The sequence below is a fragment of the Rhinopithecus bieti genome, unplaced genomic scaffold (genome assembly GCF_001698545.2).
Source record: "Rhinopithecus bieti isolate Rb0 unplaced genomic scaffold, ASM169854v2 scaffold_11744, whole genome shotgun sequence".
NCBI lineage: Eukaryota > Metazoa > Chordata > Mammalia > Primates > Cercopithecidae > Rhinopithecus > Rhinopithecus bieti.
Genome location: NW_016807094.1, coordinates 2029493 through 2042074, shown reverse-complemented (window position 1 = coordinate 2042074; position 12582 = coordinate 2029493).

Sequence of the window (12582 nt, the reverse complement as noted above, 5' to 3'; positions counted from 1 at the left end):
CGACAATTTCTGTCTTCTGGGTAAGATGGGGGTGTATCTGTCCGTGGGCATTCTTTCACTGATTCATTCAAAGTGGATGGATTGGGCAGTGCCATGGACCAGACCCGGCACAGATCGGGTGCTCAAGGTGGAACAGTGAGCAATAGTGCCAGCTGTGTCTGTGCTCATGGGCTTATGGTCTTGGGGAAGACCTCAGGTAATCATGTAAATAATGATCTGCTTACAGTTGTGAGACCCACTGGAAATGAACAACAGGAGTGGGGGATGTACAGGGAATTTCAGGGGACCCGGCCTATCAGAGTTCAGGGAATTTATCCCCTGGACAATGACAAGTTGTGCTTTAGATTGGTTAAAAAAAAAAAAAAGTGTGGAGAGGACATTCCAGGCAAGGGGAACAGGTGCAGTGGGTACTTACAGAAGGCCAAGGGGACAGCCCTGTTCCACAACAGCCTGCTCAGAGTCCAGTTTGCTCCTTGCTCCTGATTGGAGATTTTTCACATACTGTCTCCCAGCAGAGCATTCTGTCCACAGGTATTGACAGTGCCTGGCTGATCTCTTCTTGTCATTCAAGTTGTAGTTCAGGAAGGATGTACCCAGAAGGCTGCTTTTGACCACTCACTCTGAATTTGCCACCTCCCCACGCCCAGCCTCTCTCTGTGTTTTCTTTGAAATTCTCCTGTTCCTTTATTCCTTTGCATACTATTTATAAAGAAAAGAGGTTTAATTGGCTCACACTTTTGCATGCTGTACAAACCCGGCACCAACATCTGCTCAGCTTCTGGTGAGGGTCTCAGGAAGCTTGCAATTATGGCGGAAGGTAAAGCAGGAGCACACACATCACATGGGGAAAGCAGGAACAAGAGAGAGAAGAGGAGTTTCCAGACTCTTAAACAACCAGCTCTCCTGTGAACTAACTGAGTGAGAACTCATTTATCACCAAGGGATGGGAGGTCCACCTCCAGGACCTAGTCACCTCCCACCAGACCCCGCCTCCAACACTGGGAACCACATTTCCACATGAGATTTGCAGGGGACAAACATCCAAGCCTTATCACATGTGTACCATTTGTTGCTCCTCCTCTGAACAAAAGTCCTCAAAATAGGTTCTTCATCACATCCACTGTTGTCCCTTATTTTCAGGACAGTGTCTGACAAGTAAGTAGTGGGCATTTCACATCTGTGGAGCAATGGACAGTGGTTCCCAGTCTGGCCAGATTTCTCTAACATAAAAGCATGAAACACTTCCTTTCACAGGTCAAATGCGTGGAATGAATTTGCAATGCAATTCTCGGCACAGCTGACTTTCCTTGTTGCTTCTGCTGGTTTTGGTCACTTTCCCTGAGGTGCTGTGCCATCAGGAGCAGGGGCCTCCTCTTTCCTCTCCTCTCTGTTCTCTCCAAGCGATCTGCAACTTCATCCCAGGGAGAAACAGGGCAGAGACCTTCTTCCTCGATTTCTGATATTGCAAGGTAGCAAACTCACACAGGCCTTGATAACAACAAATGAAGAGTGGCCAGATCTTTACAAATATGTTGAGAAAATACGATGGGAGTCCCAGTAGAGAGTCACCACTTACTCCTCCCATGCCAATACAGATCTCCCCACAGACTTTACCACTGGTTCTATATATATGCGATGCCAGTGGGAAGGTATTTCTCAGCTGTTAGAATAATCCGTTTCATTTATCCCAGGCTATGAATAAGGGGACATTTGTAGGAGAGGGGAGACACTTAGGAAGAAAAGACTGGCTTTGCGAATAGAAATATGTTATTTGTGCATATGTTGTAGCTTGACTAGACTTTGAGCAGACTGATATCTGAAAACATATTTACAAGCATGTTATAAACTCGTAATTCTAAAATATTGTGTTTTATTTATTTTGCATCTATAAACTGAGTTTTGAATTTGTGCAATAATTTGTATTATTCAGAACTCTTGACTGCAAGTGACAAGGAGGAACCAAAAAAAAAAAAAAATTCTTATTGGCTCACAGAACTGAAAACTCCAGGAGTAACTGCCTTCAGGTGCAGAAGTATCAAGGTGTCCAAAAACTGACAGGAGCACCTCTCACCCTTGCTGTCAGTCTTACTGCTCTTGGAGTACTCTGGTTTAGATTGGCTCCTTGGCATACTTAGCACAGCAAATTGCACACCACCCCAGTGACAGTAGCTCAGTACAGCAGAAGGGAAGAGTCTTCTTTCTCCAAAATCCCTGAGAAGGGTCATGTCATACGCCCACCTGTGAACAAGTCACCATGTCTAGGGACATAGAGATGATGACCTTGGTCCCATGCCCCTGATGGATGGCTCCTCGAAGGAAAACACAAGTGCTCTTATTCTAAGAGGGAGAATTGGATGCCCAGAGACAAAGGCTATAGATCTGCATGATCCAGTGTTGAAGTGGTCGGAGGAGAGTGCCGGCAACATGGGCAATTTCACATTGTGTGCGACTGGCCTGTGCATATGGAGGTATTCAGTGACCTGGCCCTACACACTCCTGCTAAGAGGATACACACATACTCTCTTACACACATACATGTACACACACACCACACATACACACATATACACCACACACACACACACATTGACATACACTCACATGCTCATATGCCCCCCCCCACCATGCAGACATACACTCACTTGCACATATGGCACACACATGCCACACACATACACTTATATGCATACATACCACACACACCACATGACATACACTTACACACATACGACACACGCACTGCACATACTGGCATACACACACTCATATGCACACACACACGCGCGCATATCATTGACACCTATGAAAAGCACCTGCATACCCCAGAGCCCCTCAAGCTGGGCTTCTGATGATACCTCAGACACTCTCCCCTTTTTATTTTGTTTCCCATTTACTTCCTACCTTACTCTGTTCAGGCTGCTGTAATAAAGTTCGATGGACTGCGTTGCTTAAACTACAACAGCTCATTTCTCATGGCTCTGGAGGCTGGAAGTCTGAGATCCAGATGGCCACAGGGTGCTGGTGAGGGCCCTCTTCCTGGTGGCAGAAGCTGACTTCTCCTTCTTTCCTCGCTGGCAGGGAGTGGGGAAGGAAGTGAGTGGTCTCGTGGCTCCCCGAGGGTACTGATTCCATTCTGCCCCGTCTCCCATAGCATCATGTTTGGGGAGCAGGGTTCCAGCATATGATTTTAGGGGGCACAAACATTCAGTCCCTAACACTTCCATTCTCATTAATTGCCTTCAAAGAGAGCTAAGCTAATCCTAATGGTAACTTTGGGATAAAGCAAAACTTTGAGAAGACTACATCTGATATCCGTTATTCAATGCACACTTGTTGGGAGAAGAGTGTTAAGATTTGGAGTTTGCATCACTTATGGCTAAAATAGGACACTCCTGTATGTCTGCTCTTACATTTAAATACCACTCTCAATGTGAAGCATGGAACGCCTGCTGTTTAAGAAAGAGCACATATTAAGACTGACATGTCTGTCATGATAATAATTTTGATAGGGGATTAAAAAGGAAAAAAAATTTACAGAACTGAAGGTGAAAGATAGCCAGGATTAGACCTTTCAGTATTAACAGTGAACTTTCTTTACATATTTCTTACATAACCAATGCTTATAAATTCTAGTGTTTTTGGCTTTTCACAGTGTGTGTTTTTGTTGTTGTTGTTGTTTGTTTTGTTTTGTTTTCAATGTAATGTGCTTATTCCTCAGGCTTCAGGGCTTCAGGGTACCTCTGTAACACCCAGTGCTGATGCCCAGGGGCTGCCACGAGGCTGGGCATGTTACTTTATGCTCTAACCCTATGTGTTCAATAAGTACTTTGAAAAAAATAAGAATATCTTGGTAGGCATATTTTAAGTAATAAAAATCTCACTTTTAGGGTTTTCTTCCTTCAAATATTAATTTTCTATATTATTTACACTTGCTTACCAAGCAGGGAACTTTTGTTCAAAGAAACAGGAGCAGTTTTAGAAGCTGAAGTTAAACACCTCTCTATTTTCATACTGCCTTTTGTCCCTTTGGGCAGGCCCCAAAGCAGACATTCTGCTTATAAAAGAGAGCTTAATGGCCTCCCTCCTTCTCTCCCTGCCTGAAGTCTTTCTAGAATTTGGAAATGTGTTCATTTTGTTAGGGTGATCTGTTCTCGTTAATGATTTTATCAATCTAAACGCCACTAAAAACAAAGAAGCAAATCAACACAACGCTAATAAAGTCTGCTTGTTTTTCTAATCCTAAGAAGATGCAATAAATTAACCTACATTTTTTATTTTAATTATAAAACCTTTCAAATAGGAATGTTGTCTCTCTTATCCTTACTCTCATTCTTGTGCCTGGTACAGAGCAGATATTTTGTGAGGGGTATTTTTGTTGTTGAATAATTGCATTTCAAATACACAGAAAAGGACAGAGAATTACAAAACAAAAAACACAAAAGAAAACAAAACCAGGTACTTAGGCCCAACGTAGAGTCAGATGTTTATGTTTTGCCACATTTCATTCATTCATTTTATCATAAGTATGAGTGTTATGAACATCTTGAAACCTTTGCAATGTATTTGTAAATCTGTAAACTATAGAAACTATCACAGTGTATTTTTTAAATGCATATAAATGATACCATGCATGCTGAGATTTTTCTGAGATTGCCTGTAAATCATTTCAATCAAAATCTCCCTACTTTTTTGTTACATAGTGGGAGCTATGTAACAAAATGCTCTATTTTCAGAAGCCTCAAGCCCAAGGGTTAGTGAGCCTGGGGTATTCAAATGTCATCAGAGTCCAAAACAGGCCCTTGCTTGGGCTCAAACTAAACTGAGTTAAGAAATTAGCCTGGAAGGGAGAGAAGGTGATGTCAGACCTTAATAGGATAACATTGCCATGAGTTCTCCTTGCAGCAGAGGAGGCTGCTTTTCTTCAGCAGTTATTGAGATGTATGTTTCTTTTTTCACGAAGTTTCTGTTACTGTTGGTTGATTTTGACCACAAGTTGTTTTCTTGTTGCCTTGACTGTCAAGGACATGTAATGGCAGAGGGATTCTTAGGTCCACAGACAGTACGTGCTCTCAGCTTAGGCAAGCCTCAGGCCCTGTATGTGTTTCAGAATTTCTCACATTTTAGATAGCTATCTAAAAGGAAGTGTTAGCATACTCTGCATGTTTTCTGCACCCTTCCGGTGGAATGTGGGGCAGTGATGCTTCAAGATTTCTGCAGCAGAACTGTGGAATTTTTATTGTGGGCGGAATGAACAGGGCTCACATAGAACCTCATGTCCATTTGGGCCATGTTTTGGCAGCAGGTGAATCATGAAAATGCTTTTCATTTTGAGGTATTTTGGATTGTGGAATTGCAGAAAAGGGATTGTAGATGGGTGTCGTTGTTGTTACAATATAAATTTCTATAACTTCTGGCCAGTTGATAGAATTATCCCTTGTTTTTCAGTGTTGACTCCTATCCCTCCTTACCTCTTTCCCTCCTTCTTTGATTCCTTCCTTCCTTCCTTCCTTAGTCCTTTCTTTCTTTTCTCTTTTCTTTTCTTTTCTCTTTCTCTTTTCTTTTCTTTTCTTTTCTTTTCTTTTCTTTTCTTTTCTTTTCTTTTCTCTTTTCTCTCTCTCTCTCTCTCTCTCTCTCTCTCTCTCTCTCTCTCTGTTTGGTCATTTCTTTAGGATTTGAAGATAGGGCACAGCATATGATCTTTAAGGACTCAGATTTTCAAGTTAAGCATATCTGTGGCCAAATTATCTTTCTGCTGCTCATTAACTGTGTGGCCGTTTTTCTGTGTAACTTCAGGAGTTTCAGTTTCCTGAGATAATCATATCTACCTCCTGTGGTTTTGGGAAGATACAGTAAGGTGATGAATGTCAAAACATTTAACACAGTCCTTAGCATAAAACTAGCACTCGATAGATGCCCACTGCTATTATTGCTGTTGTTGTTACCATATACAGCACACGGCATTGGCTATTCTCTTTTAAGCAATGAATTTATTCATACTCAATTTCTTTAACATTTTTGAAATGCATCTGGTCTTTACTTACAAGTATGTTATTTGGCAACCTGTCTGAAAATATTATTCATTATGGTTGCTATCATCGGCTTTAGCTTTAAATGTTGCTTGAAGGCCCCTGGCACACAGCCATGCTTGACCATGTGCGGAACATGATGCTGTTCCCGTCAGGTACAGCCTAATAGGGGTGGATGGATGGATCAATCGATAGAGAGATAGATCGATAATAGACAGATAGGAAGATAGTTAGACAGGCAGATAGATGATAGATAGGCATATACATAGATAGATAGATAATTTATAGATACACAGAAGAAAAATAGATGATAGATAATAGATAGGCAGATAGATGAAAGATAGATACATAGATAAATAGGCATATACATAGATGGACAGATAATTGATAGAACACAGATGATAGATAGTAGGTAGATAATAGATAAACAGGAAACAGAATAGAGAGGGATGATAGATAACTAGAGCGAGAGAGAGATAAATGAGAGAGATGATAGATACTCATCTGATCACCAAGCAGCTGTGAACAGAGGATGCTCTGAAATGTGGGATTCTGTATTTGCTGTGAACAGGAGTACATCAGACAATCCTAGAGGAGGAAGGGAAGAATGCAGGGGGCCAAGGGTGTTTCTTTGCTAAGAAATCATAGCCTTGCCAGAGTTTAGTTGCCTCCGTTTTTATCAAATAGTTAGAAACACGACTGTTTTTTTGACCCTCGGAGGCATATCGGTGACATCTGCGGGGGCAGAGTTACTGATGATTGTCCATCTGTATGTTGCTGAGCCTTGCAATCCTGGTTATCCCAAGATGCCTCCCTTCTTCCAAAGAAGCACTTAAGAGCTCAAGTTGATTACTGCAGGGGCTTGAAGACGAAGCCTCATTTGCCCGGTTATCAGAACAGATGAGGTGTGCACACAGCCTTTGCAACTTTCCATTCATCTCAGGAACTAAAATGTGTATTAAGACTAATATCTTAAATTTATGATTTTATTTGATTATTCAGCAATTTGAATATTGTGGTTGATTACAAGTATATAATAAGCCTTTCTGTGATTGGCATTTTCATTTTTCTGGGTAAATAAAGTGCCTGTTGATCTCTTTTATTTTCTTCCCACCCCACTCCCCCCATCCATTTTCTTTCCCTTGTGCTTCTCTGCACATACCGTGGGCATCCCAAGGGGACCTAGTCTTCTTGTTCATGTTTCAGACTTGAAAGTCGTATTCAAATGCAGCCATATTTTACAGATTGGAAATTTTGCTATAATTAAGCTTCATGAATATGAAGATTCTTGTAGAATTCCCAGGATGCTCCATGGTGAGGATTTGCAATGAAATTTCTTCTCAGCTCACTGTGACCTATTAGAGTGTCAGTTTGGCTCAGTTTCAACATGGTATTTACTCTTAGGAAGTGCAAACCACATATTAGCTAATTTTTAAGCCATGATAGAAGCAGCCTGAGAGGCACATTTGTCCAGAGGGCTTGACAAAAAGCTAGAAGGTCAGTGTATTCACGGATCCGTCAAGGTTCAGAAATTAAATGATAATTTTGTAAACCAGGCAGGAAGTGACATTTGTGCAGTTGCCTTTGATATGTTTTCTTCTGCTGTGTTTGGTTTCTGCGTCTCTGCAGAATCTCAGAATGAGCCAGCCTCTAGCTGAAATGGTGCTGCTTCATCTTAAAATCTGTTTGTGACAGCTTATGGCAGGAGATCCCTTGGAACCCTTGTTCTCAGTGGGACCTTTCCTGGACTCCTATGTCTGCAATACAAATGTTAATTCTTAGCTGTGTTAATCCTCAATATCACTTAAAAGATACCCAAGGGAAACTTTACCTGGCCAATTTCTTTCCACAAAGGAGCATTTTCTGAATTGGAGATTACTGATTGCTGGTTGGCTCATTCTTATTTTATTTACTTTTGTAAATAGGTTATCATTTATAATTCAAAACTCAAAAAGCATATAGAAAAAATTGTAGTTTCACTCCAGTCCCTTACTCTCCATTCCCTGGTGTGCCTCCCCCACCCTCAGGTACTGATAGTTACTCATCAGTATCCATCCTTCCAGAAATTCTCTGTGTATACACAAACAAATAAGAATGTATCACTTTTACCACCAGTACTTTAGAAATCAGTTAAGCATGGGTACTCCTGCTGGGTACTCCCTGATCAAATTGCCACATTGTGGAAGATATCTTTCTGCATGTCAATTTTATTTCCGGAAAATAGTGGTGATGTTGCTTTAGGGTAAGTCACCAAGGGGTGTAGCTGCACCTGTGTCTGTGCAGCCCACTGGTATCCTGTTCTCAGCTGAAAATACAGCCCTGGAATTGGTCCATTTCACTTTTTCTTGCAGCTTGAAAGGCACTTGAACTAGCCCCCTAATGTTGCTTTTTACTCCTTTTACATTTTAAAAGGAGTTGTACCCTGGTTTATTTGCTTTTATTGCCTGTGAAAATGGCTTGGGTAATTAGACCAACGGAGAATCGCATCTTAAGGGCTAATTATTGATATATTCCTTGTGTCAGCTCAAAAGTAACCTCTGGGGATGGAAGATTAGACAGAGTATGCCTGCCTGTGAATATACACTGTCAATGCCTCTCTAGGCTTCAACACACACAAGGTCATGTAAGGCAACCTTACCTACCCCCTTAGGGTCCAGAAAGATATCCACCCAGGAGTAGAGTGTAAATATCACATCTATCAACTCACTCTTATGCCCAGAGGCTCATCCTTTCAAACATGCAAAACTTTCTGTAATGGAAAATCTGAAATACTTTAACAAGTTTAAAAAATCTTTATTGAGCACAGATTTTGATTTTTTAAAGTATTTTTGATAGACATACTATGGTTCGAGTCCCATACTTGCATTAAAGAGTTAAGGCAGAACATGGATTCATGCACAGTTGGCATTTCATATTTTTTGTCCAGTGAAGAAAAGAAAACCTTCTCAACTTTGATCTCCTTTAGCTTAAAATGAGATAAAATAAGATACATTCCAGCATCATGCCCTTACTTAAACTGACCTGCTTGTCTTGATTTCTATTTCTTGCTTTCCTCGCCGTTGGCCTGAAATGAGTAGGTATGACCATATTTGTCTGTATGTCATATGTAATTAAACTCCAGTCTTTACACTGCCACCATCAAAGACAACGGGGAAGAAACATTTTATTATTGCAATTCATTGTCTTAAGGTGGAAGCTTCTGCAACAGTGACACAGAAGCATGATAGAGAAGGCACAACGATGATCCATCTTGATCTTTTAAGAGAGAAGAACATACCAGAATTGTGCAGACATAACTTTTTTTTTTTTTTTTTTTTTTTTTTTTTTTTTTTTTTTTTTTTTTTTTTTTTTTTTTTTTTTTGTATTGAAGCATCTTCTAGTGCATTTAAGCTTTTTTCTTGTCAACTTGAGGCTGGAGTGAAGAAATAACACACACAGCTTGTTTGAAAGCGCAGCTATTAACGAAGCAAGAGACAATAGTTTTCACTCGTGCACAACAGGGTGTGCGGTTTGCAAAAAGGGATGAACATTTTCACATTAGGATTTTGAAGGGGTTGGTGAGGAAACTAAAGATCATCAGCATTTGCATGTGAAAATAAAATGGAAACTCAAAGATTGAACGTAGCCTTCAAAAGGGGGTAGAAAGAACAAAATGAAATGAGAGTTGCTATGGTTTGAATGTATGTATCCCCCTAAATTCATATGGTGGAACCTAAAACCCAGTGTGACAGGATTGAGTGGTGGGGCCACTGAGGAAATGATTACGTCATGAGCACTCTGCTTCCATGGATGGGATTAGTGCTTTTTTTGTTTTGAGACAGGGTCTCCCTCTGTCACCCAAGCTGGAGTGCAGTGGTGTAGTCATGGCTCACTGCATCCTCCACCTGCAGGGCTCAAGCAATCCTCCGGCCTCAGCCTCCCAGGTAGCTGTGACTGCAGGTATGCACCACAACACCTGGCTAATTTTTGTATTTTTCGTAGAGATAGGGTCTTGTTATGCTGCCCACGCTGGCCTGGAGCTCCCAGATTCAAGGGATCCCCCCACCTTGGCCTTCCAAAGTGCTAGGATTACAGGCATGACCTACCATGCCAGGTGGATTAGTGGTCTTATAAAAGAGGTTGAATGGTGGCTCATGCCTATAATCATAGCACTTTGGAAAGTCAAAGCAGGAGAATCACTTGCACCCAGGAGTTCATGACCAGTATTGGCAACATGGCAAAATCCTGTCTCTACAAAAACTAAAAAAAAAACAAAAATTAGCCAGATGTGGTGGCGTGCACCTGTAGTTCTAGCCACTTGGGAGGCTGAGGTGGTGGGATGGCTTGATCCCAGGAGGTTGAGGCTGTAATGAGCCATGATTGTGCCACTGTGCTCCAGCCTGGGTGACAGTGAGACCCTCTCTCAAAAAAAAAAGAGAGATTGAAAGGAGCACAGTAGTGGCTTTTGCCCTTCTCCCATGTGAGGGTGCAGCTATAGGGTGACATTTTGGAAGCAGAGAGGAAGACTTCCCTAGACACCAAATCTGTGCCTGTATCTTGGACTTCCTAGCCTTTAGAACTGAGAGAAATAATTTTCTGTTATTTGTAAATTACCCGGTCTCTGGTATTTTATAGCAGCACATGTGGACTAAGACAAGCATGATATTTTAGGTTCCTTAGGCAGGGTAGAGAAGAAAGTCAGCATCCTAATATGTCTAGTTGCTGTCAAGATGGGTGCATGAGTGTGGCGCACCATGGACTGTGCACTGCAAGAAAGCAGGCTCCATTTTCTCTCTCCTATGGCTGCTTTGGAACCTCCCTAAGCTAGTGATTACCTAGTACAAACACCCATTTCCAGGCATATCTCCCTGTCTAGACTGAGAGCATCTCCACAGCTGAGGGGGTATCCTTAACCCCTGGTGGAGAATCTGGTAGTTAGTAAGTGTGGCAGGCAGAGTAATGGCCCCTAAAGATGTGCATGTCCTAATTTCTGGAATGTGAATATTTCACCTTACATGGCAAAAAGGATTTTGCAGATATGATTAAGGATCTGGAGATGTGATTACCACAGATCACCTGGATGGGCCCAGTGTACTTCAAGGGTCATTATAAGTGAAAGTCAGAGTCAGGAGAGTCAAGTTCAGCATGATGAGATGTGAGGAAAACTCCGCCGGGCACTGCTGACTTTCAGGATGGAGGAAGCAGCCATGAACCAAGGAACAGGGATGGCCTCTAAGAGCTGGAAAATGCAAAACACACTTTCCCCTCGAGCCTTCAGAAGGAGCACGGTCCTGCCAACACCTTGATTTGAGTCCAGTGAGACTCATTTAGGATTTTGATCTCTAAACCATGAGGTAACAAATTTGTGTTATTTTATGCCACCAGGTTTGCAGTAATTTGTTACTGCAGCTGTAAAAATTTAATGCAGCAAACAATCAAAATGGAACAGCTTCTTGCTTCACATGTGCCATGTGCTGAGATCAAAGAGGTGCTGAGAAACTGCTGATATTGATTTTGCAGCAGCACCAGAAAGCGGAGAGCATGCTTCTAGGACTCAACCTAAAAATCCATTTCTATGCTCTTGATAAATGACTTCCATCTGCATATTTGGGTCCATTTCCCTGATAGTCAATATGATTTGTAAAGAAAACAAAATATTTTACCAAACAGGAATATTGTATTGGTGATTGGATTAAAAAGCTAAAGCTAACAGTTTTTTATGTGTGTAATGGGTATGAGGTTGTTTTTGTTTGTTTTTTTGTTTTGTTTTTTTGTTTTTTTGTTGTTGTTGTTGTTGTTGTTTTGTTTTTTTTTTTTTTTTTTTTTTTTGAGATGAGGTCTCACTCTGTCACCCAGGTTGGAAAACAGTTGCATGGTCTCGGCTCACTGCAACCTCCACCTCCCAGGTTCGAGCGATTCTCCTGCCTCACCCTCCCAAGTAGCTGGAATTATAGGCACCTGCCACCACGCCTGGCTAATTTTTGTAGTTTTGGTAGAGATGGGGTTTCACCATGTTGCCCAGGCTGGTCTTGAACTCCTGACCTCGTGATCTGCCCGCCTCGGCCTCCCAAAGTGCTGGGATTACAGGCATGAGCCACTGCACCCGGTCAGGTATGAGTTAATACACAAAGATGGCATGGTTAGAATTAAAATTTTATTTTTGTATAGCTCAGCTGAATTTGTAGCATATACTGTGTGATGCCAGGTGGCAGAATCTCAATTTCATTTAATTCATGGTGATCACAGTCAATGCAGGGTCTTCTCCACTCTGTGTCTGGGCACCTTCCTCTGTGTTCAGGAGTGTAACTTGGGGCTCAGTGATCTCAGCAGACCAAGTAGAGAGGGTGTGGCCTTCTTTCCATCGCAGATACCAATTGACAGCCAGCATGTGCATCCACCAAGTTTCTATCACTGAGTCAGATTGCCTCTGACCTCTTGTGGTCTTAATTATTAATATAAAGCCTCTCCACAAAAGGCTCTTTCAACAACATCTGTGGCCTTATGAGACACCCTGAAAATGCCTGGCTGTGGACCACACCTCTCCAGAGTTAGAGGAACTGTCTGAGGCTGTTGTAGG